This window comes from Scyliorhinus torazame, chromosome 31 (assembly GCF_047496885.1).
Source record: "Scyliorhinus torazame isolate Kashiwa2021f chromosome 31, sScyTor2.1, whole genome shotgun sequence".
NCBI lineage: Eukaryota > Metazoa > Chordata > Chondrichthyes > Carcharhiniformes > Scyliorhinidae > Scyliorhinus > Scyliorhinus torazame.
This window is the reverse complement of record NC_092737.1, coordinates 26,817,917-26,841,376: the sequence shown is the minus strand read 5'-3', so window position 1 is coordinate 26,841,376 and position 23,460 is coordinate 26,817,917. Positions and strand designations below refer to the sequence as shown.

At 51.0% G+C, this 23,460-nt stretch overlaps 29 non-coding genes across 29 annotated transcripts; all 29 read right to left on the bottom strand.

Moving 5' to 3' along the window:
* Positions 1 to 149: 149 nt before the first annotated feature.
* trnaq-cug (transfer RNA glutamine (anticodon CUG)) lies at positions 150 to 221 on the bottom strand. Its single transcript has one exon. It is a non-coding gene; the product is annotated as a tRNA-Gln (tRNA).
* A 956-nt stretch (positions 222 to 1,177) lies between these two features.
* trnaq-uug (transfer RNA glutamine (anticodon UUG)) lies at positions 1,178 to 1,249 on the bottom strand. Its single transcript has one exon. It is a non-coding gene; the product is annotated as a tRNA-Gln (tRNA).
* Positions 1,250 to 1,586: 337 nt separating this feature from the next.
* trnaq-cug (transfer RNA glutamine (anticodon CUG)) lies at positions 1,587 to 1,658 on the bottom strand. The gene has a single exon. It is a non-coding gene; the product is annotated as a tRNA-Gln (tRNA).
* A 956-nt stretch (positions 1,659 to 2,614) lies between these two features.
* trnaq-uug (transfer RNA glutamine (anticodon UUG)) lies at positions 2,615 to 2,686 on the bottom strand. Its single transcript has one exon. It is a non-coding gene; the product is annotated as a tRNA-Gln (tRNA).
* Positions 2,687 to 3,023: 337 nt separating this feature from the next.
* trnaq-cug (transfer RNA glutamine (anticodon CUG)) lies at positions 3,024 to 3,095 on the bottom strand. The gene has a single exon. It is a non-coding gene; the product is annotated as a tRNA-Gln (tRNA).
* A 956-nt stretch (positions 3,096 to 4,051) lies between these two features.
* Positions 4,052 to 4,123, bottom strand: trnaq-uug (transfer RNA glutamine (anticodon UUG)). The gene has a single exon. It is a non-coding gene; the product is annotated as a tRNA-Gln (tRNA).
* Positions 4,124 to 4,460: 337 nt separating this feature from the next.
* Positions 4,461 to 4,532, bottom strand: trnaq-cug (transfer RNA glutamine (anticodon CUG)). Its single transcript has one exon. It is a non-coding gene; the product is annotated as a tRNA-Gln (tRNA).
* A 956-nt stretch (positions 4,533 to 5,488) lies between these two features.
* On the bottom strand, positions 5,489 to 5,560 carry trnaq-uug (transfer RNA glutamine (anticodon UUG)). Its single transcript has one exon. It is a non-coding gene; the product is annotated as a tRNA-Gln (tRNA).
* A 337-nt stretch (positions 5,561 to 5,897) lies between these two features.
* trnaq-cug (transfer RNA glutamine (anticodon CUG)) lies at positions 5,898 to 5,969 on the bottom strand. The gene has a single exon. It is a non-coding gene; the product is annotated as a tRNA-Gln (tRNA).
* A 956-nt stretch (positions 5,970 to 6,925) lies between these two features.
* On the bottom strand, positions 6,926 to 6,997 carry trnaq-uug (transfer RNA glutamine (anticodon UUG)). Its single transcript has one exon. It is a non-coding gene; the product is annotated as a tRNA-Gln (tRNA).
* Positions 6,998 to 7,334: 337 nt separating this feature from the next.
* Positions 7,335 to 7,406, bottom strand: trnaq-cug (transfer RNA glutamine (anticodon CUG)). The gene has a single exon. It is a non-coding gene; the product is annotated as a tRNA-Gln (tRNA).
* A 967-nt stretch (positions 7,407 to 8,373) lies between these two features.
* On the bottom strand, positions 8,374 to 8,445 carry trnaq-uug (transfer RNA glutamine (anticodon UUG)). The gene has a single exon. It is a non-coding gene; the product is annotated as a tRNA-Gln (tRNA).
* A 1,370-nt stretch (positions 8,446 to 9,815) lies between these two features.
* trnaq-uug (transfer RNA glutamine (anticodon UUG)) lies at positions 9,816 to 9,887 on the bottom strand. Its single transcript has one exon. It is a non-coding gene; the product is annotated as a tRNA-Gln (tRNA).
* Positions 9,888 to 10,224: 337 nt separating this feature from the next.
* Positions 10,225 to 10,296, bottom strand: trnaq-cug (transfer RNA glutamine (anticodon CUG)). Its single transcript has one exon. It is a non-coding gene; the product is annotated as a tRNA-Gln (tRNA).
* Positions 10,297 to 11,252: 956 nt separating this feature from the next.
* trnaq-uug (transfer RNA glutamine (anticodon UUG)) lies at positions 11,253 to 11,324 on the bottom strand. The gene has a single exon. It is a non-coding gene; the product is annotated as a tRNA-Gln (tRNA).
* A 337-nt stretch (positions 11,325 to 11,661) lies between these two features.
* Positions 11,662 to 11,733, bottom strand: trnaq-cug (transfer RNA glutamine (anticodon CUG)). Its single transcript has one exon. It is a non-coding gene; the product is annotated as a tRNA-Gln (tRNA).
* A 956-nt stretch (positions 11,734 to 12,689) lies between these two features.
* On the bottom strand, positions 12,690 to 12,761 carry trnaq-uug (transfer RNA glutamine (anticodon UUG)). Its single transcript has one exon. It is a non-coding gene; the product is annotated as a tRNA-Gln (tRNA).
* Positions 12,762 to 13,098: 337 nt separating this feature from the next.
* trnaq-cug (transfer RNA glutamine (anticodon CUG)) lies at positions 13,099 to 13,170 on the bottom strand. Its single transcript has one exon. It is a non-coding gene; the product is annotated as a tRNA-Gln (tRNA).
* A 956-nt stretch (positions 13,171 to 14,126) lies between these two features.
* trnaq-uug (transfer RNA glutamine (anticodon UUG)) lies at positions 14,127 to 14,198 on the bottom strand. Its single transcript has one exon. It is a non-coding gene; the product is annotated as a tRNA-Gln (tRNA).
* Positions 14,199 to 14,535: 337 nt separating this feature from the next.
* Positions 14,536 to 14,607, bottom strand: trnaq-cug (transfer RNA glutamine (anticodon CUG)). The gene has a single exon. It is a non-coding gene; the product is annotated as a tRNA-Gln (tRNA).
* Positions 14,608 to 15,563: 956 nt separating this feature from the next.
* On the bottom strand, positions 15,564 to 15,635 carry trnaq-uug (transfer RNA glutamine (anticodon UUG)). Its single transcript has one exon. It is a non-coding gene; the product is annotated as a tRNA-Gln (tRNA).
* Positions 15,636 to 15,972: 337 nt separating this feature from the next.
* On the bottom strand, positions 15,973 to 16,044 carry trnaq-cug (transfer RNA glutamine (anticodon CUG)). The gene has a single exon. It is a non-coding gene; the product is annotated as a tRNA-Gln (tRNA).
* Positions 16,045 to 17,011: 967 nt separating this feature from the next.
* trnaq-uug (transfer RNA glutamine (anticodon UUG)) lies at positions 17,012 to 17,083 on the bottom strand. Its single transcript has one exon. It is a non-coding gene; the product is annotated as a tRNA-Gln (tRNA).
* Positions 17,084 to 18,441: 1,358 nt separating this feature from the next.
* Positions 18,442 to 18,513, bottom strand: trnaq-uug (transfer RNA glutamine (anticodon UUG)). Its single transcript has one exon. It is a non-coding gene; the product is annotated as a tRNA-Gln (tRNA).
* A 1,358-nt stretch (positions 18,514 to 19,871) lies between these two features.
* trnaq-uug (transfer RNA glutamine (anticodon UUG)) lies at positions 19,872 to 19,943 on the bottom strand. Its single transcript has one exon. It is a non-coding gene; the product is annotated as a tRNA-Gln (tRNA).
* A 336-nt stretch (positions 19,944 to 20,279) lies between these two features.
* Positions 20,280 to 20,351, bottom strand: trnaq-cug (transfer RNA glutamine (anticodon CUG)). Its single transcript has one exon. It is a non-coding gene; the product is annotated as a tRNA-Gln (tRNA).
* A 956-nt stretch (positions 20,352 to 21,307) lies between these two features.
* trnaq-uug (transfer RNA glutamine (anticodon UUG)) lies at positions 21,308 to 21,379 on the bottom strand. Its single transcript has one exon. It is a non-coding gene; the product is annotated as a tRNA-Gln (tRNA).
* A 337-nt stretch (positions 21,380 to 21,716) lies between these two features.
* On the bottom strand, positions 21,717 to 21,788 carry trnaq-cug (transfer RNA glutamine (anticodon CUG)). The gene has a single exon. It is a non-coding gene; the product is annotated as a tRNA-Gln (tRNA).
* Positions 21,789 to 22,755: 967 nt separating this feature from the next.
* On the bottom strand, positions 22,756 to 22,827 carry trnaq-uug (transfer RNA glutamine (anticodon UUG)). The gene has a single exon. It is a non-coding gene; the product is annotated as a tRNA-Gln (tRNA).
* Between the last annotated feature and the right edge of the window lie 633 nt (positions 22,828 to 23,460).

The window sequence follows — 23,460 nt, the reverse complement described above, 5'->3', positions numbered from 1 at the left end:
CAGGCAGCCGGCAACAGAGGCTGAGCAATGTGAATTGCAGTGGCCGTTGAGGCGGCTGAGAAATGATCCAGTCAATTTGCTCCTGGTGGCAAATGTTAAAGAAGTGCTCTCTCTCTCGCACACACTAATCATTGGCTTTGCAAGACAAAAGGTTCCACCGAGATTTGAACTCGGATCACTGGATTCAGAGTCCAGAGTGCTCACCATTACACCATGGAACCCCAGTCATAGGGACTGTCTGCAAATTGTCACTCAAACAAGATTACCTCTTTTGTTAAATGTGCAAGAATAGCGTGTGCGTCAACAGAATCTGATGATGTGCAAACATTGTTCTGCAAAGGTGTGACAGGAAACCTCCCTCAAAGATGACACCCAATCTTTTCACCCCCCAAGCCACAGCGGAGGATATTGTGACAATTCATCACGTTTCACAGGGGTCAGTGTCCCGTTTTGCTGAGGGCTCAGAGCAGCGTCGCCGAATCATGTCAGGCTCAGCTGTGAGAGCCAGCGAGAATACTGCACGCAAAAGTTGCACAGTGACTGCAGCGAATGGGAGCAATGGACAAGCAAGATAATTTGTGAGGTGCTGCCGTACTGCAAATTGCACAATGTGTGTGGCTGACTGACCCTCGAGAATGCGCGCACGTCTTTCCCATGAGCAGAACGGCAAGCACTTGAAAATTTAATTCCGACGTTCAGCCTTGGCTGGATTATTACCTCAAGCGTAACTCCACCTCTGTCACTCAGCCTCTGACTAGGTTTGGCAAATGAAAGCGGTGCAGACAAGCTGCCGCTCCCAGCACCGTTGAAGCCGTTTCCCCCGAATATTGCAATGCTCCCTCGGCATCAGTGTACAAACATTGCAAAGGGATTCACGCACGACGCTTGGCATAGAAGGAAAAGTTAATAGTGGTCGTGTTGAAGAAGACAATTGCCTCACCTGCTGAGTTTTGGGCAGAGTGGCAAGTTCACAGGCACCCACAGCGCCGCGCAGAAAAGGCAGCAACCAAGCAGCAAATGTCCCGGCTGGTGTTACCGCATCAACCCGAGCGGACGATCGCTCAAGAAGACAGCAAGTTGGAAGGCAGAAAAGGCCTGTGGCCAGTAGCCCCGCCTGCATTGGGGTCTTTTACTCAGAAGTCCCCGAATTGAACAAGAAGTGGGACAAGCAGAGTACTGGCTCCACCGAGATTTGAACTCGGATCGCTGGATTCAAAGTCCAGAGTGCTCACCGTTAAACCATGGAACCGACAGTGATCTGCCTCTGAGGCAGCAGTCTTTTGTCCACACACAGGCACGCACACACACCAGCTTGCTTGCACAAAGGTTCTCTGACTGCACACGAATAGCAGTTGCTGTTTGTCAGGAGAACTGGTGCCACCTTTCAACACAGGAGTTGAAGAGCAGGGCCCACAGGATGGCAAAATGCTGCTTGTGCAGGCAGCCGGCAACAGAGGCTGAGCAATGTGAATTGCAGTGGCCGTTGAGGCGGCTGAGAAATGATCCAGTCAATTTGCTCCTGGTGGCAAATGTTTAAGAAGTGCTCTCTCTCTCGCACACACTAATCATTGGCTTTGCAAGACAAAAGGTTCCACCGAGATTTGAACTCGGATCACTGGATTCAGAATCCAGAGTGCTCACCATTACACCATGGAACCCCAGTCATAGGGACTGTCTGCAAATTGTCACTCAAACAAGATTACCTCTTTTGTTAAATGTGCAAGAATAGCGTGTGCGACAACAGAATCTGATGATGTGCAAACATTGTTCTGCAAAGGTGTGACAGGAAACCTCCCTCAAAGATGACACCCAATCTTTTCACCCCCCAAGCCACAGCGGAGGATATTGTGACAATTCATCACGTTTCACAGGGGTCAGTGTCCCGTTTTGCTGAGGGCTCAGAGCAGCGTCGCCGAATCATGTCAGGCTCAGCTGTGAGAGCCAGCGAGAATACTGCACGCAAAAGTTGCACAGTGACTGCAGCGAATGGGAGCAATGGACAAGCAAGATAATTTGTGAGGTGCTGCCGTACTGCAAATTGCACAATGTGTGTGTCTGACTGACCCTCGAGAATGCGCGCACGTCTTTCCCATGAGCAGAACGGCAAGCACTTGAAAATTTAATTCCGACGTTCAGCCTTGGCTGGATTATTACCTCAAGCGTAACTCCACCTCTGTCACTCAGCCTCCGACTAGGTTTGGCAAATGAAAGCGGTGCAGACAAGCTGCCGCTCCCAGCACCGTTGAAGCCGTTTCCCCCGAATATTGCAATGCTCCCTCGGCATCAGTGTACAAACATTGCAAAAGGATTCACGCACGACGCTTGGCATAGAAGGAAAAGTTAATAGTGGTCGTGTTGAAGAAGACAATTGCCTCACCTGCTGAGTTTTGAGCAGAGTGGCAAGTTCACAGGCACCCACAGCGCCGCGCAGAAAAGGCAGCAACCAAGCAGCAAATGTCCCGGCTGGTGTTACCGCATCAACCCGAGCAGACGATCGCTCAAGAAGACAGCAAGCTGGAAGGCAGAAAAGGCCTGTGGCCAGTAGCCCCGCCTGCATTGGGTTCTTTTACTCAGCAGTCCCCGAATTGAACAAGAAGTGGGACAAGCAGAGTACTGGCTCCACCGAGATTTGAACTCGGATCGCTGGATTCAAAGTCCAGAGTGCTCACCGTTACACCATGGAACCGACAGCGATCTGCCTCTGAGGCAGCAGTCTTTTGTCCACACACAGGCACGCACACACACCAGCTTGCTTGCACAAAGGTTCTCTGACTGCACACGAATAGTAGTTGCTGTTTGTCAGGAGAACTGGTGCCACCTTTCAACACAGGAGTTGAAGAGCAGGGCCCACAGGATGGCAAAATGCTGCTTGTGCAGGCAGCCGGCAACAGAGGCTGAGCAATGTGAATTGCAGTGGCCGTTGAGGCGGCTGAGAAATGATCCAGTCAATTTGCTCCTGGTGGCAAATGTTTAAGAAGTGCTCTCTCTCTCGCACACACTAATCATTGGCTTTGCAAGACAAAAGGTTCCACCGAGATTTGAACTCGGATCACTGGATTCAGAGTCCAGAGTGCTCACCATTACACCATGGAACCCCAGTCATAGGGACTGTCTGCAAATTGTCACTCAAACAAGATTACCTCTTTTGTTAAATGTGCAAGAATAGCGTGTGCGTCAACAGAATCTGATGATGTGCAAACATTGTTCTGCAAAGGTGTGACAGGAAACCTCCCTCAAAGATGACACCCAATCTTTTCACCCCCCAAGCCACAGCGGAGGATATTGTGACAATTCATCACGTTTCACAGGGGTCAGTGTCCCGTTTTGCTGAGGGCTCAGAGCAGCGTCGCCGAATCATGTCAGGCTCAGCTGTGAGAGCCAGCGAGAATACTGCACGCAAAAGTTGCACAGTGACTGCAGCGAATGGGAGCAATGGACAAGCAAGATAATTTGTGAGGTGCTGCCGTACTGCAAATTGCACAATGTGTGTGGCTGACTGACCCTCGAGAATGCGCGCACGTCTTTCCCATGAGCAGAACGGCAAGCACTTGAAAATTTAATTCCGACGTTCAGCCTTGGCTGGATTATTACCTCAAGCGTAACTCCACCTCTGTCACTCAGCCTCTGACTAGGTTTGGCAAATGAAAGCGGTGCAGACAAGCTGCCGCTCCCAGCACCGTTGAAGCCGTTTCCCCCGAATATTGCAATGCTCCCTCGGCATCAGTGTACAAACATTGCAAAGGGATTCACGCACGACGCTTGGCATAGAAGGAAAAGTTAATAGTGGTCGTGTTGAAGAAGACAATTGCCTCACCTGCTGAGTTTTGGGCAGAGTGGCAAGTTCACAGGCACCCACAGCGCCGCGCAGAAAAGGCAGCAACCAAGCAGCAAATGTCCCGGCTGGTGTTACCGCATCAACCCGAGCGGACGATCGCTCAAGAAGACAGCAAGTTGGAAGGCAGAAAAGGCCTGTGGCCAGTAGCCCCGCCTGCATTGGGGTCTTTTACTCAGAAGTCCCCGAATTGAACAAGAAGTGGGACAAGCAGAGTACTGGCTCCACCGAGATTTGAACTCGGATCGCTGGATTCAAAGTCCAGAGTGCTCACCGTTAAACCATGGAACCGACAGTGATCTGCCTCTGAGGCAGCAGTCTTTTGTCCACACACAGGCACGCACACACACCAGCTTGCTTGCACAAAGGTTCTCTGACTGCACACGAATAGCAGTTGCTGTTTGTCAGGAGAACTGGTGCCACCTTTCAACACAGGAGTTGAAGAGCAGGGCCCACAGGATGGCAAAATGCTGCTTGTGCAGGCAGCCGGCAACAGAGGCTGAGCAATGTGAATTGCAGTGGCCGTTGAGGCGGCTGAGAAATGATCCAGTCAATTTGCTCCTGGTGGCAAATGTTTAAGAAGTGCTCTCTCTCTCGCACACACTAATCATTGGCTTTGCAAGACAAAAGGTTCCACCGAGATTTGAACTCGGATCACTGGATTCAGAATCCAGAGTGCTCACCATTACACCATGGAACCCCAGTCATAGGGACTGTCTGCAAATTGTCACTCAAACAAGATTACCTCTTTTGTTAAATGTGCAAGAATAGCGTGTGCGACAACAGAATCTGATGATGTGCAAACATTGTTCTGCAAAGGTGTGACAGGAAACCTCCCTCAAAGATGACACCCAATCTTTTCACCCCCCAAGCCACAGCGGAGGATATTGTGACAATTCATCACGTTTCACAGGGGTCAGTGTCCCGTTTTGCTGAGGGCTCAGAGCAGCGTCGCCGAATCATGTCAGGCTCAGCTGTGAGAGCCAGCGAGAATACTGCACGCAAAAGTTGCACAGTGACTGCAGCGAATGGGAGCAATGGACAAGCAAGATAATTTGTGAGGTGCTGCCGTACTGCAAATTGCACAATGTGTGTGTCTGACTGACCCTCGAGAATGCGCGCACGTCTTTCCCATGAGCAGAACGGCAAGCACTTGAAAATTTAATTCCGACGTTCAGCCTTGGCTGGATTATTACCTCAAGCGTAACTCCACCTCTGTCACTCAGCCTCCGACTAGGTTTGGCAAATGAAAGCGGTGCAGACAAGCTGCCGCTCCCAGCACCGTTGAAGCCGTTTCCCCCGAATATTGCAATGCTCCCTCGGCATCAGTGTACAAACATTGCAAAAGGATTCACGCACGACGCTTGGCATAGAAGGAAAAGTTAATAGTGGTCGTGTTGAAGAAGACAATTGCCTCACCTGCTGAGTTTTGAGCAGAGTGGCAAGTTCACAGGCACCCACAGCGCCGCGCAGAAAAGGCAGCAACCAAGCAGCAAATGTCCCGGCTGGTGTTACCGCATCAACCCGAGCAGACGATCGCTCAAGAAGACAGCAAGCTGGAAGGCAGAAAAGGCCTGTGGCCAGTAGCCCCGCCTGCATTGGGTTCTTTTACTCAGCAGTCCCCGAATTGAACAAGAAGTGGGACAAGCAGAGTACTGGCTCCACCGAGATTTGAACTCGGATCGCTGGATTCAAAGTCCAGAGTGCTCACCGTTACACCATGGAACCGACAGCGATCTGCCTCTGAGGCAGCAGTCTTTTGTCCACACACAGGCACGCACACACACCAGCTTGCTTGCACAAAGGTTCTCTGACTGCACACGAATAGTAGTTGCTGTTTGTCAGGAGAACTGGTGCCACCTTTCAACACAGGAGTTGAAGAGCAGGGCCCACAGGATGGCAAAATGCTGCTTGTGCAGGCAGCCGGCAACAGAGGCTGAGCAATGTGAATTGCAGTGGCCGTTGAGGCGGCTGAGAAATGATCCAGTCAATTTGCTCCTGGTGGCAAATGTTTAAGAAGTGCTCTCTCTCTCGCACACACTAATCATTGGCTTTGCAAGACAAAAGGTTCCACCGAGATTTGAACTCGGATCACTGGATTCAGAATCCAGAGTGCTCACCATTACACCATGGAACCCCAGTCATAGGGACTGTCTGCAAATTGTCACTCAAACAAGATTACCTCTTTTGTTAAATGTGCAAGAATAGCGTGTGCGACAACAGAATCTGATGATGTGCAAACATTGTTCTGCAAAGGTGTGACAGGAAACCTCCCTCAAAGATGACACCCAATCTTTTCACCCCCCAAGCCACAGCGGAGGATATTGTGACAATTCATCACGTTTCACAGGGGTCAGTGTCCCGTTTTGCTGAGGGCTCAGAGCAGCGTCGCCGAATCATGTCAGGCTCAGCTGTGAGAGCCAGCGAGAATACTGCACGCAAAAGTTGCACAGTGACTGCAGCGAATGGGAGCAATGGACAAGCAAGATAATTTGTGAGGTGCTGCCGTACTGCAAATTGCACAATGTGTGTGTCTGACTGACCCTCGAGAATGCGCGCACGTCTTTCCCATGAGCAGAACGGCAAGCACTTGAAAATTTAATTCCGACGTTCAGCCTTGGCTGGATTATTACCTCAAGCGTAACTCCACCTCTGTCACTCAGCCTCCGACTAGGTTTGGCAAATGAAAGCGGTGCAGACAAGCTGCCGCTCCCAGCACCGTTGAAGCCGTTTCCCCCGAATATTGCAATGCTCCCTCGGCATCAGTGTACAAACATTGCAAAAGGATTCACGCACGACGCTTGGCATAGAAGGAAAAGTTAATAGTGGTCGTGTTGAAGAAGACAATTGCCTCACCTGCTGAGTTTTGAGCAGAGTGGCAAGTTCACAGGCACCCACAGCGCCGCGCAGAAAAGGCAGCAACCAAGCAGCAAATGTCCCGGCTGGTGTTACCGCATCAACCCGAGCAGACGATCGCTCAAGAAGACAGCAAGCTGGAAGGCAGAAAAGGCCTGTGGCCAGTAGCCCCGCCTGCATTGGGTTCTTTTACTCAGCAGTCCCCGAATTGAACAAGAAGTGGGACAAGCAGAGTACTGGCTCCACCGAGATTTGAACTCGGATCGCTGGATTCAAAGTCCAGAGTGCTCACCGTTACACCATGGAACCGACAGTGATCTGCCTCTGAGGCAGCAGTCTTTTGTCCACACACAGGCACGCACACACACCAGCTTGCTTGCACAAAGGTTCTCTGACTGCACACGAATAGTAGTTGCTGTTTGTCAGGAGAACTGGTGCCACCTTTCAACACAGGAGTTGAAGAGCAGGGCCCACAGGACGGCAAAATGCTGCTTGTGCAGGCAGCCGGCAACAGAGGCTGAGCAATGTGAATTGCAGTGGCCGTTGAGGCGGCTGAGAAATGATCCAGTCAATTTGCTCCTGGTGGCAAATGTTAAAGAAGTGCTCTCTCTCTCGCACACACTAATCATTGGCTTTGCAAGACAAAAGGTTCCACCGAGATTTGAACTCGGATCGCTGGATTCAGAGTCCAGAGTGCTCACCATTACACCATGGAACCCCAGTCATAGGGACTGTCTGCAAATTGTCACTCAAACAAGATTACCTCTTTCGTTAAATGTGCAAGAATAGCGTGTGCGACAACAGAATCTGATGATGTGCAAACATTGTTCTGCAAAGGTGTGACAGGAAACCTCCCTCAAAGATGACACCCAATCTTTTCACCCCCCAAGCCACAGCGGAGGATATTGTGACAATTCATCACGTTTCACAGGGGTCAGTGTCCCGTTTTGCTGAGGGCTCAGAGCAGCGTCGCCGAATCATGTCAGGCTCAGCTGTGAGAGCCAGCGAGAATACTGCACGCAAAAGTTGCACAGTGACTGCAGCGAATGGGAGCAATGGACAAGCAAGATAATTTGTGAGGTGCTGCCGTACTGCAAATTGCACAATGTGTGTGGCTGACTGACCCTCGAGAATGCGCGCACGTCTTTCCCATGAGCAGAACGGCAAGCACTTGAAAATTTAATTCCGACGTTCAGCCTTGGCTGGATTATTACCTCAAGCGTAACTCCACCTCTGTCACTCAGCCTCCGACTAGGTTTGGCAAATGAAAGCGGTGCAGACAAGCTGCCGCTCCCAGCACCGTTGAAGCCGTTTCCCCCGAATATTGCAATGCTCCCTCGGCATCAGTGTACAAACATTGCAAAAGGATTCACGCACGACGCTTGGCATAGAAGGAAAAGTTAATAGTGGTCGTGTTGAAGAAGACAATTGAAGTGATGTGTGCCTCACCTGCTGAGTTTTGGGCAGAGTGGCAAGTTCACAGGCACCCACAGCGCCGCGAGAAAAGGCAGCAACCAAGCAGCAAATGTCCCGGCTGGTGTTACCGCATCAACCCGAGCGGACGATCGCTCAAGAAGACAGCAAGCTGGAAGGCAGAAAAGGCCTGTGGCCAGTAGCCCCGCCTGCATTGGGGTCTTTTACTCAGCAGTCCCCGAATTGAACAAGAAGTGGGACAAGCAGAGTACTGGCTCCACCGAGATTTGAACTCGGATCGCTGGATTCAAAGTCCAGAGTGCTCACCGTTACACCATGGAACCGACAGCTATCTGTCTCTGAGGCAGCAGTCTTTTGTCCACACACAGGCACGCACACACACCAGCTTGCTTGCACAAAGGTTCTCTGACTGCACACGAATAGTAGTTGCTGTTTGTCAGGAGAACTGGTGCCACCTTTCAACACAGGAGTTGAAGAGCAGGGCCCACAGGACGGCAAAATGCTGCTTGTGCAGGCTGCCGGCAACAGAGGCTGAGCAATGTGAATTGCAGTGGCCGTTGAGGCGGCTGAGAAATGATCCAGTCAATTTGCTCCTGGTGGCAAATGTTAAAGAAGTGCTCTCTCTCTCGCACACACTAATCATTGGCTTTGCAAGACAAAAGGTTCCACCGAGATTTGAACTCGGATCGCTGGATTCAGAGTGCTCACCAGTACACCATGGAACCCCATACATAGGGACTGTCTGCAAATTGTCACTCAAACAAGATTACCTCTTTCGTTAAATGTGCAAGAATAGCGTGTGCGACAACAGAATCTGATGATGTGCAAACATTGTTCTGCAAAGGTGTGACAGGAAACCTCCCTCAAAGATGACACCCAATCTTTTCACCCCCCAAGCCACAGCGGAGGATATTGTGACAATTCATCACGTTTCACAGGGGGCAGTGTCCCGTTTTGCTGAGGGCTCAGAGCAGCGTCGCTGAATCATGTCAGGCTCAGCTGTGAGAGCCAGCGAGAATACTGCACGCAAAAGTTGCACAGTGACTGCAGCGAATGGGAGCAATGGACAAGCAAGATAATTTGTGAGATGCTGCCGTACTGCAAATTGCACAATGTGCGTGGCTGACTGACCCTCGAGAATGCGCGCACGTCTTTCCCATGAGCAGAACGGCAAGCACTTGAAAATTTAATTCCGACGTTCAGCCTTGGCTGGATTATTACCTCAAGCGTAACTCCACCTCTGTCACTCAGCCTCCGACTAGGTTTGGCAAATGAAAGCGGTGCAGACAAGCTGCCGCTCCCAGCACCGTTGAAGCCGTTTCCCCCGAATATTGCAATGCTCCCTCGGCATCAGTGTACAAACATTGCAAAGGGATTCACGCACGACGCTTGGCATAGAAGGAAAAGTTAATAGTGGTCGTGTTGAAGAAGACAATTGAAGTGATGTGTGCCTCACCTGCTGAGTTTTGAGCAGAGTGGCAAGTTCACAGGCACCCACAGCGCCGCGCAGAAAAGGCAGCAACCAAGCAGCAAATGTCCCGGCTGGTGTTACCGCATCAACCCGAGCGGACGATCGCTCAAGAAGACAGCAAGCTGGAAGGCAGAAAAGGCCTGTGGCCAGTAGCCCCGCCTGCATTGGGGTCTTTTACTCAGCAGTCCCCGAATTGAACAAGAAGTGGGACAAGCAGAGTACTGGCTCCACCGAGATTTGAACTCGGATCGCTGGATTCAAAGTCCAGAGTGCTCACCGTTACACCATGGAACCGACAGTGATCTGCCTCTGAGGCAGCAGTCTTTTGTCCACACACAGGCACGCACACACACCAGCTTGCTTGCACAAAGGTTCTCTGACTGCACACGAATAGCAGTTGCTGTTTGTCAGGAGAACTGGTGCCACCTTTCAACACAGGAGTTGAAGAGCAGGGCCCACAGGATGGCAAAATGCTGCTTGTGCAGGCAGCCGGCAACAGAGGCTGAGCAATGTGAATTGCAGTGGCCGTTGAGGCGGCTGAGAAATGATCCAGTCAATTTGCTCCTGGTGGCAAATGTTAAAGAAGTGCTCTCTCTCTCGCACACACTAATCATTGGCTTTGCAAGACAAAAGGTTCCACCGAGATTTGAACTCGGATCACTGGATTCAGAGTCCAGAGTGCTCACCATTACACCATGGAACCCCAGTCATAGGGACTGTCTGCAAATTGTCACTCAAACAAGATTACCTCTTTTGTTAAATGTGCAAGAATAGCGTGTGCGTCAACAGAATCTGATGATGTGCAAACATTGTTCTGCAAAGGTGTGACAGGAAACCTCCCTCAAAGATGACACCCAATCTTTTCACCCCCCAAGCCACAGCGGAGGATATTGTGACAATTCATCACGTTTCACAGGGGTCAGTGTCCCGTTTTGCTGAGGGCTCAGAGCAGCGTCGCCGAATCATGTCAGGCTCAGCTGTGAGAGCCAGCGAGAATACTGCACGCAAAAGTTGCACAGTGACTGCAGCGAATGGGAGCAATGGACAAGCAAGATAATTTGTGAGGTGCTGCCGTACTGCAAATTGCACAATGTGTGTGGCTGACTGACCCTCGAGAATGCGCGCACGTCTTTCCCATGAGCAGAACGGCAAGCACTTGAAAATTTAATTCCGACGTTCAGCCTTGGCTGGATTATTACCTCAAGCGTAACTCCACCTCTGTCACTCAGCCTCTGACTAGGTTTGGCAAATGAAAGCGGTGCAGACAAGCTGCCGCTCCCAGCACCGTTGAAGCCGTTTCCCCCGAATATTGCAATGCTCCCTCGGCATCAGTGTACAAACATTGCAAAGGGATTCACGCACGACGCTTGGCATAGAAGGAAAAGTTAATAGTGGTCGTGTTGAAGAAGACAATTGCCTCACCTGCTGAGTTTTGGGCAGAGTGGCAAGTTCACAGGCACCCACAGCGCCGCGCAGAAAAGGCAGCAACCAAGCAGCAAATGTCCCGGCTGGTGTTACCGCATCAACCCGAGCGGACGATCGCTCAAGAAGACAGCAAGTTGGAAGGCAGAAAAGGCCTGTGGCCAGTAGCCCCGCCTGCATTGGGAACTTTTACTCAGAAGTCCCCGAATTGAACAAGAAGTGGGACAAGCAGAGTACTGGCTCCACCGAGATTTGAACTCGGATCGCTGGATTCAAAGTCCAGAGTGCTCACCGTTAAACCATGGAACCGACAGTGATCTGCCTCTGAGGCAGCAGTCTTTTGTCCACACACAGGCACGCACACACACCAGCTTGCTTGCACAAAGGTTCTCTGACTGCACACGAATAGCAGTTGCTGTTTGTCAGGAGAACTGGTGCCACCTTTCAACACAGGAGTTGAAGAGCAGGGCCCACAGGATGGCAAAATGCTGCTTGTGCAGGCAGCCGGCAACAGAGGCTGAGCAATGTGAATTGCAGTGGCCGTTGAGGCGGCTGAGAAATGATCCAGTCAATTTGCTCCTGGTGGCAAATGTTTAAGAAGTGCTCTCTCTCTCGCACACACTAATCATTGGCTTTGCAAGACAAAAGGTTCCACCGAGATTTGAACTCGGATCACTGGATTCAGAATCCAGAGTGCTCACCATTACACCATGGAACCCCAGTCATAGGGACTGTCTGCAAATTGTCACTCAAACAAGATTACCTCTTTTGTTAAATGTGCAAGAATAGCGTGTGCGACAACAGAATCTGATGATGTGCAAACATTGTTCTGCAAAGGTGTGACAGGAAACCTCCCTCAAAGATGACACCCAATCTTTTCACCCCCCAAGCCACAGCGGAGGATATTGTGACAATTCATCACGTTTCACAGGGGTCAGTGTCCCGTTTTGCTGAGGGCTCAGAGCAGCGTCGCCGAATCATGTCAGGCTCAGCTGTGAGAGCCAGCGAGAATACTGCACGCAAAAGTTGCACAGTGACTGCAGCGAATGGGAGCAATGGACAAGCAAGATAATTTGTGAGGTGCTGCCGTACTGCAAATTGCACAATGTGTGTGTCTGACTGACCCTCGAGAATGCGCGCACGTCTTTCCCATGAGCAGAACGGCAAGCACTTGAAAATTTAATTCCGACGTTCAGCCTTGGCTGGATTATTACCTCAAGCGTAACTCCACCTCTGTCACTCAGCCTCCGACTAGGTTTGGCAAATGAAAGCGGTGCAGACAAGCTGCCGCTCCCAGCACCGTTGAAGCCGTTTCCCCCGAATATTGCAATGCTCCCTCGGCATCAGTGTACAAACATTGCAAAAGGATTCACGCACGACGCTTGGCATAGAAGGAAAAGTTAATAGTGGTCGTGTTGAAGAAGACAATTGCCTCACCTGCTGAGTTTTGAGCAGAGTGGCAAGTTCACAGGCACCCACAGCGCCGCGCAGAAAAGGCAGCAACCAAGCAGCAAATGTCCCGGCTGGTGTTACCGCATCAACCCGAGCAGACGATCGCTCAAGAAGACAGCAAGCTGGAAGGCAGAAAAGGCCTGTGGCCAGTAGCCCCGCCTGCATTGGGTTCTTTTACTCAGCAGTCCCCGAATTGAACAAGAAGTGGGACAAGCAGAGTACTGGCTCCACCGAGATTTGAACTCGGATCGCTGGATTCAAAGTCCAGAGTGCTCACCGTTACACCATGGAACCGACAGTGATCTGCCTCTGAGGCAGCAGTCTTTTGTCCACACACAGGCACGCACACACACCAGCTTGATTGCACAAAGGTTCTCTGACTGCACACGAATAGTAGTTGCTGTTTGTCAGGAGAACTGGTGCCACCTTTCAACACAGGAGTTGAAGAGCAGGGCCCACAGGATGGCAAAATGCTGCTTGTGCAGGCAGCCGGCAACAGAGGCTGAGCAATGTGAATTGCAGTGGCCGTTGAGGCGGCTGAGAAATGATCCAGTCAATTTGCTCCTGGTGGCAAATGTTAAAGAAGTGCTCTCTCTCTCGCACACACTAATCATTGGCTTTGCAAGACAAAAGGTTCCACCGAGATTTGAACTCGGATCACTGGATTCAGAGTCCAGAGTGCTCACCATTACACCATGGAACCCCAGTCATAGGGACTGTCTGCAAATTGTCACTCAAACAAGATTACCTCTTTTGTTAAATGTGCAAGAATAGCGTGTGCGTCAACAGAATCTGATGATGTGCAAACATTGTTCTGCAAAGGTGTGACAGGAAACCTCCCTCAAAGATGACACCCAATCTTTTCACCCCCCAAGCCACAGCGGAGGATATTGTGACAATTCATCACGTTTCACAGGGGTCAGTGTCCCGTTTTGCTGAGGGCTCAGAGCAGCGTCGCCGAATCATGTCAGGCTCAGCTGTGAGAGCCAGCGAGAATACTGCACGCAAAAGTTGCACAGTGACTGCAGCGAATGGGAGCAATGGACAAGCAAGATAATTTGTGAGGTGCTGCCGTACTGCAAATTGCACAATGTGTGTGGCTGACTGACCCTCGAGAATGCGCGCACGTCTTTCCCATGAGCAGAACGGCAAGCACTTGAAAATTTAATTCCGACGTTCAGCCTTGGCTGGATTATTACCTCAAGCGTAACTCCACCTCTGTCACTCAGCCTCTGACTAGGTTTGGCAAATGAAAGCGGTGCAGACAAGCTGCCGCTCCCAGCACCGTTGAAGCCGTTTCCCCCGAATATTGCAATGCTCCCTCGGCATCAGTGTACAAACATTGCAAAGGGATTCACGCACGACGCTTGGCATAGAAGGAAAAGTTAATAGTGGTCGTGTTGAAGAAGACAATTGCCTCACCTGCTGAGTTTTGGGCAGAGTGGCAAGTTCACAGGCACCCACAGCGCCGCGCAGAAAAGGCAGCAACCAAGCAGCAAATGTCCCGGCTGGTGTTACCGCATCAACCCGAGCGGACGATCGCTCAAGAAGACAGCAAGTTGGAAGGCAGAAAAGGCCTGTGGCCAGTAGCCCCGCCTGCATTGGGGTCTTTTACTCAGAAGTCCCCGAATTGAACAAGAAGTGGGACAAGCAGAGTACTGGCTCCACCGAGATTTGAACTCGGATCGCTGGATTCAAAGTCCAGAGTGCTCACCGTTAAACCATGGAACCGACAGTGATCTGCCTCTGAGGCAGCAGTCTTTTGTCCACACACAGGCACGCACACACACCAGCTTGCTTGCACAAAGGTTCTCTGACTGCACACGAATAGCAGTTGCTGTTTGTCAGGAGAACTGGTGCCACCTTTCAACACAGGAGTTGAAGAGCAGGGCCCACAGGATGGCAAAATGCTGCTTGTGCAGGCAGCCGGCAACAGAGGCTGAGCAATGTGAATTGCAGTGGCCGTTGAGGCGGCTGAGAAATGATCCAGTCAATTTGCTCCTGGTGGCAAATGTTTAAGAAGTGCTCTCTCTCTCGCACACACTAATCATTGGCTTTGCAAGACAAAAGGTTCCACCGAGATTTGAACTCGGATCACTGGATTCAGAATCCAGAGTGCTCACCATTACACCATGGAACCCCAGTCATAGGGACTGTCTGCAAATTGTCACTCAAACAAGATTACCTCTTTTGTTAAATGTGCAAGAATAGCGTGTGCGACAACAGAATCTGATGATGTGCAAACATTGTTCTGCAAAGGTGTGACAGGAAACCTCCCTCAAAGATGACACCCAATCTTTTCACCCCCCAAGCCACAGCGGAGGATATTGTGACAATTCATCACGTTTCACAGGGGTCAGTGTCCCGTTTTGCTGAGGGCTCAGAGCAGCGTCGCCGAATCATGTCAGGCTCAGCTGTGAGAGCCAGCGAGAATACTGCACGCAAAAGTTGCACAGTGACTGCAGCGAATGGGAGCAATGGACAAGCAAGATAATTTGTGAGGTGCTGCCGTACTGCAAATTGCACAATGTGTGTGTCTGACTGACCCTCGAGAATGCGCGCACGTCTTTCCCATGAGCAGAACGGCAAGCACTTGAAAATTTAATTCCGACGTTCAGCCTTGGCTGGATTATTACCTCAAGCGTAACTCCACCTCTGTCACTCAGCCTCCGACTAGGTTTGGCAAATGAAAGCGGTGCAGACAAGCTGCCGCTCCCAGCACCGTTGAAGCCGTTTCCCCCGAATATTGCAATGCTCCCTCGGCATCAGTGTACAAAGATTGCAAAAGGATTCACGCACGACGCTTGGCATAGAAGGAAAAGTTAATAGTGGTCGTGTTGAAGAAGACAATTGCCTCACCTGCTGAGTTTTGAGCAGAGTGGCAAGTTCACAGGCACCCACAGCGCCGCGCAGAAAAGGCAGCAACCAAGCAGCAAATGTCCCGGCTGGTGTTACCGCATCAACCCGAGCAGACGATCGCTCAAGAAGACAGCAAGCTGGAAGGCAGAAAAGGCCTGTGGCCAGTAGCCCCGCCTGCATTGGGTTCTTTTACTCAGCAGTCCCCGAATTGAACAAGAAGTGGGACAAGCAGAGTACTGGCTCCACCGAGATTTGAACTCGGATCGCTGGATTCAAAGTCCAGAGTGCTCACCGTTACACCATGGAACCGACAGTGATCTGCCTCTGAGGCAGCAGTCTTTTGTCCACACACAGGCACGCACACACACCAGCTTGCTTGCACAAAGGTTCTCTGACTGCACACGAATAGTAGTTGCTGTTTGTCAGGAGAACTGGTGCCACCTTTCAACACAGGAGTTGAAGAGCAGGGCCCACAGGACGGCAAAATGCTGCTTGTGCAGGCAGCCGGCAACAGAGGCTGAGCAATGTGAATTGCAGTGGCCGTTGAGGCGGCTGAGAAATGATCCAGTCAATTTGCTCCTGGTGGCAAATGTTAAAGAAGTGCTCTCTCTCTCGCACACACTAATCATTGGCTTTGCAAGACAAAAGGTTCCACCGAGATTTGAACTCGGATCGCTGGATTCAGAGTCCAGAGTGCTCACCATTACACCATGGAACCCCAGTCATAGGGACTGTCTGCAAATTGTCACTCAAACAAGATTACCTCTTTCGTTAAATGTGCAAGAATAGCGTGTGCGACAACAGAATCTGATGATGTGCAAACATTGTTCTGCAAAGGTGTGACAGGAAACCTCCCTCAAAGATGACACCCAATCTTTTCACCCCCCAAGCCACAGCGGAGGATATTGTGACAATTCATCACGTTTCACAGGGGTCAGTGTCCCGTTTTGCTGAGGGCTCAGAGCAGCGTCGCCGAATCATGTCAGGCTCAGCTGTGAGAGCCAGCGAGAATACTGCACGCAAAAGTTGCACAGTGACTGCAGCGAATGGGAGCAATGGACAAGCAAGATAATTTGTGAGGTGCTGCCGTACTGCAAATTGCACAATGTGTGTGGCTGACTGACCCTCGAGAATGCGCGCACGTCTTTCCCATGAGCAGAACGGCAAGCACTTGAAAATTTAATTCCGACGTTCAGCCTTGGCTGGATTATTACCTCAAGCGTAACTCCACCTCTGTCACTCAGCCTCCGACTAGGTTTGGCAAATGAAAGCGGTGCAGACAAGCTGCCGCTCCCAGCACCGTTGAAGCCGTTTCCCCCGAATATTGCAATGCTCCCTCGGCATCAGTGTACAAACATTGCAAAAGGATTCACGCACGACGCTTGGCATAGAAGGAAAAGTTAATAGTGGTCGTGTTGAAGAAGACAATTGAAGTGATGTGTGCCTCACCTGCTGAGTTTTGGGCAGAGTGGCAAGTTCACAGGCACCCACAGCGCCGCGAGAAAAGGCAGCAACCAAGCAGCAAATGTCCCGGCTGGTGTTACCGCATCAACCCGAGCGGACGATCGCTCAAGAAGACAGCAAGCTGGAAGGCAGAAAAGGCCTGTGGCCAGTAGCCCCGCCTGCATTGGGGTCTTTTACTCAGCAGTCCCCGAATTGAACAAGAAGTGGGACAAGCAGAGTACTGGCTCCACCGAGATTTGAACTCGGATCGCTGGATTCAAAGTCCAGAGTGCTCACCGTTACACCATGGAACCGACAGCTATCTGTCTCTGAGGCAGCAGTCTTTTGTCCACACACAGGCACGCACACACACCAGCTTGCTTGCACAAAGGTTCTCTGACTGCACACGAATAGTAGTTGCTGTTTGTCAGGAGAACTGGTGCCACCTTTCAACACAGGAGTTGAAGAGCAGGGCCCACAGGACGGCAAAATGCTGCTTGTGCAGGCTGCCGGCAACAGAGGCTGAGCAATGTGAATTGCAGTGGCCGTTGAGGCGGCTGAGAAATGATCCAGTCAATTTGCTCCTGGTGGCAAATGTTAAAGAAGTGCTCTCTCTCTCGCACACACTAATCATTGGCTTTGCAAGACAAAAGGTTCCACCGAGATTTGAACTCGGATCGCTGGATTCAGAGTGCTCACCAGTACACCATGGAACCCCATACATAGGGACTGTCTGCAAATTGTCACTCAAACAAGATTACCTCTTTCGTTAAATGTGCAAGAATAGCGTGTGCGACAACAGAATCTGATGATGTGCAAACATTGTTCTGCAAAGGTGTGACAGGAAACCTCCCTCAAAGATGACACCCAATCTTTTCACCCCCCAAGCCACAGCGGAGGATATTGTGACAATTCATCACGTTTCACAGGGGGCAGTGTCCCGTTTTGCTGAGGGCTCAGAGCAGCGTCGCTGAATCATGTCAGGCTCAGCTGTGAGAGCCAGCGAGAATACTGCACGCAAAAGTTGCACAGTGACTGCAGCGAATGGGAGCAATGGACAAGCAAGATAATTTGTGAGATGCTGCCGTACTGCAAATTGCACAATGTGCGTGGCTGACTGACCCTCGAGAATGCGCGCACGTCTTTCCCATGAGCAGAACGGCAAGCACTTGAAAATTTAATTCCGACGTTCAGCCTTGGCTGGATTATTACCTCAAGCGTAACTCCACCTCTGTCACTCAGCCTCCGACTAGGTTTGGCAAATGAAAGCGGTGCAGACAAGCTGCCGCTCCCAGCACCGTTGAAGCCGTTTCCCCCGAATATTGCAATGCTCCCTCGGCATCAGTGTACAAACATTGCAAAGGGATTCACGCACGACGCTTGGCATAGAAGGAAAAGTTAATAGTGGTCGTGTTGAAGAAGACAATTGCCTCACCTGCTGAGTTTTGGGCAGAGTGGCAAGTTCACAGGCACCCACAGCGCCGCGCAGAAAAGGCAGCAACCAAGCAGCAAATGTCCCGGCTGGTGTTACCGCATCAACCCGAGCGGACGATCGCTCAAGAAGACAGCAAGCTGGAAGGCAGAAAAGGCCTGTGGCCAGTAGCCCCGCCTGCATTGGGGTCTTTTACTCAGCAGTCCCCGAATTGAACAAGAAGTGGGACAAGCAGAGTACTGGCTCCACCGAGATTTGAACTCGGATCGCTGGATTCAAAGTCCAGAGTGCTCACCGTTACACCATGGAACCGACAGTGATCTGCCTCTGAGGCAGCAGTCTTTTGTCCACACACAGGCACGCACACACACCAGCTTGCTTGCACAAAGGTTCTCTGACTGCACACGAATAGCAGTTGCTGTTTGTCAGGAGAACTGGTGCCACCTTTCAACACAAGAGTTGAAGAGCAGGGCCCACAGGACGGCAAAATGCTGCTTGTGCAGGCAGCCGGCAACAGAGGCTGAGCAATGTGAATTGCAGTGGCCGTTGAGGCGGCTGAGAAATGATCCAGTCAATTTGCTCCTGGTGGCAAATGTTAAAGAAGTGCTCTCTCTCTCGCACACACTAATCATTGGCTTTGCAAGACAAAAGGTTCCACCGAGATTTGAACTCGGATCGCTGGATTCAGAGTGCTCACCAGTACACCATGGAACCCCATACATAGGGACTGTCTGCAAATTGTCACTCAAACAAGATTACCTCTTTCGTTAAATGTGCAAGAATAGCGTGTGCGACAACAGAATCTGATGATGTGCAAACATTGTTCTGCAAAGGTGTGACAGGAAACCTCCCTCAAAGATGACACCCAATCTTTTCACCCCCCAAGCCACAGCGGAGGATATTGTGACAATTCATCACGTTTCACAGGGGGCAGTGTCCCGTTTTGCTGAGGGCTCAGAGCAGCGTCGCTGAATCATGTCAGGCTCAGCTGTGAGAGCCAGCGAGAATACTGCACGCAAAAGTTGCACAGTGACTGCAGCGAATGGGAGCAATGGACAAGCAAGATAATTTGTGAGATGCTGCCGTACTGCAAATTGCACAATGTGCGTGGCTGACTGACCCTCGAGAATGCGCGCACGTCTTTCCCATGAGCAGAACGGCAAGCACTTGAAAATTTAATTCCGACGTTCAGCCTTGGCTGGATTATTACCTCAAGCGTAACTCCACCTCTGTCACTCAGCCTCCGACTAGGTTTGGCAAATGAAAGCGGTGCAGACAAGCTGCCGCTCCCAGCACCGTTGAAGCCGTTTCCCCCGAATATTGCAATGCTCCCTCGGCATCAGTGTACAAACATTGCAAAGGGATTCACGCACGACGCTTGGCATAGAAGGAAAAGTTAATAGTGGTCGTGTTGAAGAAGACAATTGCCTCACCTGCTGGGTTTTGGGCAGAGTGGCAAGTTCACAGGCACCCACAGCGCCGCGCAGAAAAGGCAGCAACCAAGCAGCAAATGTCCCGGCTGGTGTTACCGCATCAACCCGAGCGGACGATCGCTCAAGAAGACAGCAAGTTGGAAGGCAGAAAAGGCCTGTGGCCAGTAGCCCCGCCTGCATTGGGGTCTTTTACTCAGCAGTCCCCGAATTGAACAAGAAGTGGGACAAGCAGAGTACTGGCTCCACCGAGATTTGAACTCGGATCGCTGGATTCAAAGTCCAGAGTGCTCACCGTTAAACCATGGAACCGACAGTGATCTGCCTCTGAGGCAGCAGTCTTTTGTCCACACACAGGCACGCACACACACCAGCTTGCTTGCACAAAGGTTCTCTGACTGCCTACGAATAGCAGTTGCTGTTTGTCAGGAGAACTGGTGCCACCTTTCAACACAGGAGTTGAAGAGCAGGGCCCACAGGATGGCAAAATGCTGCTTGTGCAGGCAGCCGGCAACAGAGGCTGAGCAATGTGAATTGCAGTGGCCGTTGAGGCGGCTGAGAAATGATCCAGTCAATTTGCTCCTGGTGGCAAATGTTAAAGAAGTGCTCTTCTCTCGCACACACTAATCATTGGCTTTGCAAGACAAAAGGTTCCACCGAGATTTGAACTCGGATCACTGGATTCAGAATCCAGAGTGCTCACCATTACACCATGGAACCCCAGTCATAGGGACTGTCTGCAAATTGTCACTCAAACAAGATTACCTCTTTTGTTAAATGTGCAAGAATAGCGTGTGCGACAACAGAATCTGATGATGTGCAAACATTGTTCTGCAAAGGTGTGACAGGAAACCTCCCTCAAAGATGACACCCAATCTTTTCACCCCCCAAGCCACAGCGGAGGATATTGTGACAATTCATCACGTTTCACAGGGGTCAGTGTCCCGTTTTGCTGAGGGCTCAGAGCAGCGTCGCCGAATCATGTCAGGCTCAGCTGTGAGAGCCAGCGAGAATACTGCACGCAAAAGTTGCACAGTGACTGCAGCGAATGGGAGCAATGGACAAGCAAGATAATTTGTGAGGTGCTGCCGTACTGCAAATTGCACAATGTGTGTGTCTGACTGACTCTCGAGAATGCGCGCACGTCTTTCCCATGAGCAGAACGGCAAGCACTTGAAAATTTAATTCCGACGTTCAGCCTTGGCTGGATTATTACCTCAAGCGTAACTCCACCTCTGTCACTCAGCCTCCGACTAGGTTTGGCAAATGAAAGCGGTGCAGACAAGCTGCCGCTCCCAGCATCGTTGAAGCCGTTTCCCCCGAATATTGCAATGCTCCCTCGGCATCAGTGTACAAACATTGCAAAAGGATTCACGCACGACGCTTGGCATAGAAGGAAAAGTTAATAGTGGTCGTGTTGAAGAAGACAATTGCCTCACCTGCTGAGTTTTGAGCAGAGTGGCAAGTTCACAGGCACCCACAGCGCCGCGCAGAAAAGGCAGCAACCAAGCAGCAAATGTCCCGGCTGGTGTTACCGCATCAACCCGAGCAGACGATCGCTCAAGAAGACAGCAAGCTGGAAGGCAGAAAAGGCCTGTGGCCAGTAGCCCCGCCTGCATTGGGTTCTTTTACTCAGCAGTCCCCGAATTGAACAAGAAGTGGGACAAGCAGAGTACTGGCTCCACCGAGATTTGAACTCGGATCGCTGGATTCAAAGTCCAGAGTGCTCACCGTTACACCATGGAACCGACAGTGATCTGCCTCTGAGGCAGCAGTCTTTTGTCCACACACAGGCACGCACACACACCAGCTTGCTTGCACAAAGGTTCTCTGACTGCACACGAATAGTAGTTGCTGTTTGTCAGGAGAACTGGTGCCACCTTTCAACACAGGAGTTGAAGAGCAGGGCCCACAGGACGGCAAAATGCTGCTTGTGCAGGCAGCCGGCAACAGAGGCTGAGCAATGTGAATTGCAGTGGCCGTTGAGGCGGCTGAGAAATGATCCAGTCAATTTGCTCCTGGTGGCAAATGTTAAAGAAGTGCTCTCTCTCTCGCACACACTAATCATTGGCTTTGCAAGACAAAAGGTTCCACCGAGATTTGAACTCGGATCGCTGGATTCAGAGTCCAGAGTGCTCACCATTACACCATGGAACCCCAGTCATAGGGACTGTCTGCAAATTGTCACTCAAACAAGATTACCTCTTTCGTTAAATGTGCAAGAATAGCGTGTGCGACAACAGAATCTGATGATGTGCAAACATTGTTCTTCAAAGGTGTGACAGGAAACCTCCCTCAAAGATGACACCCAATCTTTTCACCCCCCAAGCCACAGCGGAGGATATTGTGACAATTCATCACGTTTCACAGGGGTCAGTGTCCCGTTTTGCTGAGGGCTCAGAGCAGCGTCGCCGAATCATGTCAGGCTCAGCTGTGAGAGCCAGCGAGAATACTGCACGCAAAAGTTGCACAGTGACTGCAGCGAATGGGAGCAATGGACAAGCAAGATAATTTGTGAGGTGCTGCCGTACTGCAAATTGCACAATGTGTGTGGCTGACTGACCCTCGAGAATGCGCGCACGTCTTTCCCATGAGCAGAACGGCAAGCACTTGAAAATTTAATTCCGACGTTCAGCCTTGGCTGGATTATTACCTCAAGCGTAACTCCACCTCTGTCACTCAGCCTCCGACTAGGTTTGGCAAATGAAAGCGGTGCAGACAAGCTGCCGCTCCCAGCACCGTTGAAGCCGTTTCCCCCGAATATTGCAATGCTCCCTCGGCATCAGTGTACAAACATTGCAAAAGGATTCACGCACGACGCTTGGCATAGAAGGAAAAGTTAATAGTGGTCGTGTTGAAGAAGACAATTGAAGTGATGTGTGCCTCACCTGCTGAGTTTTGGGCAGAGTGGCAAGTTCACAGGCACCCACAGCGCCGCGAGAAAAGGCAGCAACCAAGCAGCAAATGTCCCGGCTGGTGTTACCGCATCAACCCGAGCGGACGATCGCTCAAGAAGACAGCAAGCTGGAAGGCAGAAAAGGCCTGTGGCCAGTAGCCCCGCCTGCATTGGGGTCTTTTACTCAGCAGTCCCCGAATTGAACAAGAAGTGGGACAAGCAGAGTACTGGCTCCACCGAGATTTGAACTCGGATCGCTGGATTCAAAGTCCAGAGTGCTCACCGTTACACCATGGAACCGACAGTGATCTGCCTCTGAGGCAGCAGTCTTTTGTCCACACACAGGCACGCACACACACCAGCTTGCTTGCACAAAGGTTCTCTGACTGCACACGAATAGTAGTTGCTGTTTGTCAGGAGAACTGGTGCCACCTTTCAACACAGGAGTTGAAGAGCAGGGCCCACAGGACGGCAAAATGCTGCTTGTGCAGGCAGCCGGCAACAGAGGCTGAGCAATGTGAATTGCAGTGGCCGTTGAGGCGGCTGAGAAATGATCCAGTCAATTTGCTCCTGGTGGCAAATGTTAAAGAAGTGCTCTCTCTCTCGCACACACTAATCATTGGCTTTGCAAGACAAAAGGTTCCACCGAGATTTGAACTCGGATCGCTGGATTCAGAGTGCTCACCAGTACACCATGGAACCCCATACATAGGGACTGTCTGCAAATTGTCACTCAAACAAGATTACCTCTTTCGTTAAATGTGCAAGAATAGCGTGTGCGACAACAGAATCTGATGATGTGCAAACATTGTTCTGCAAAGGTGTGACAGGAAACCTCCCTCAAAGATGACACCCAATCTTTTCACCCCCCAAGCCACAGCGGAGGATATTGTGACAATTCATCACGTTTCACAGGGGGCAGTGTCCCGTTTT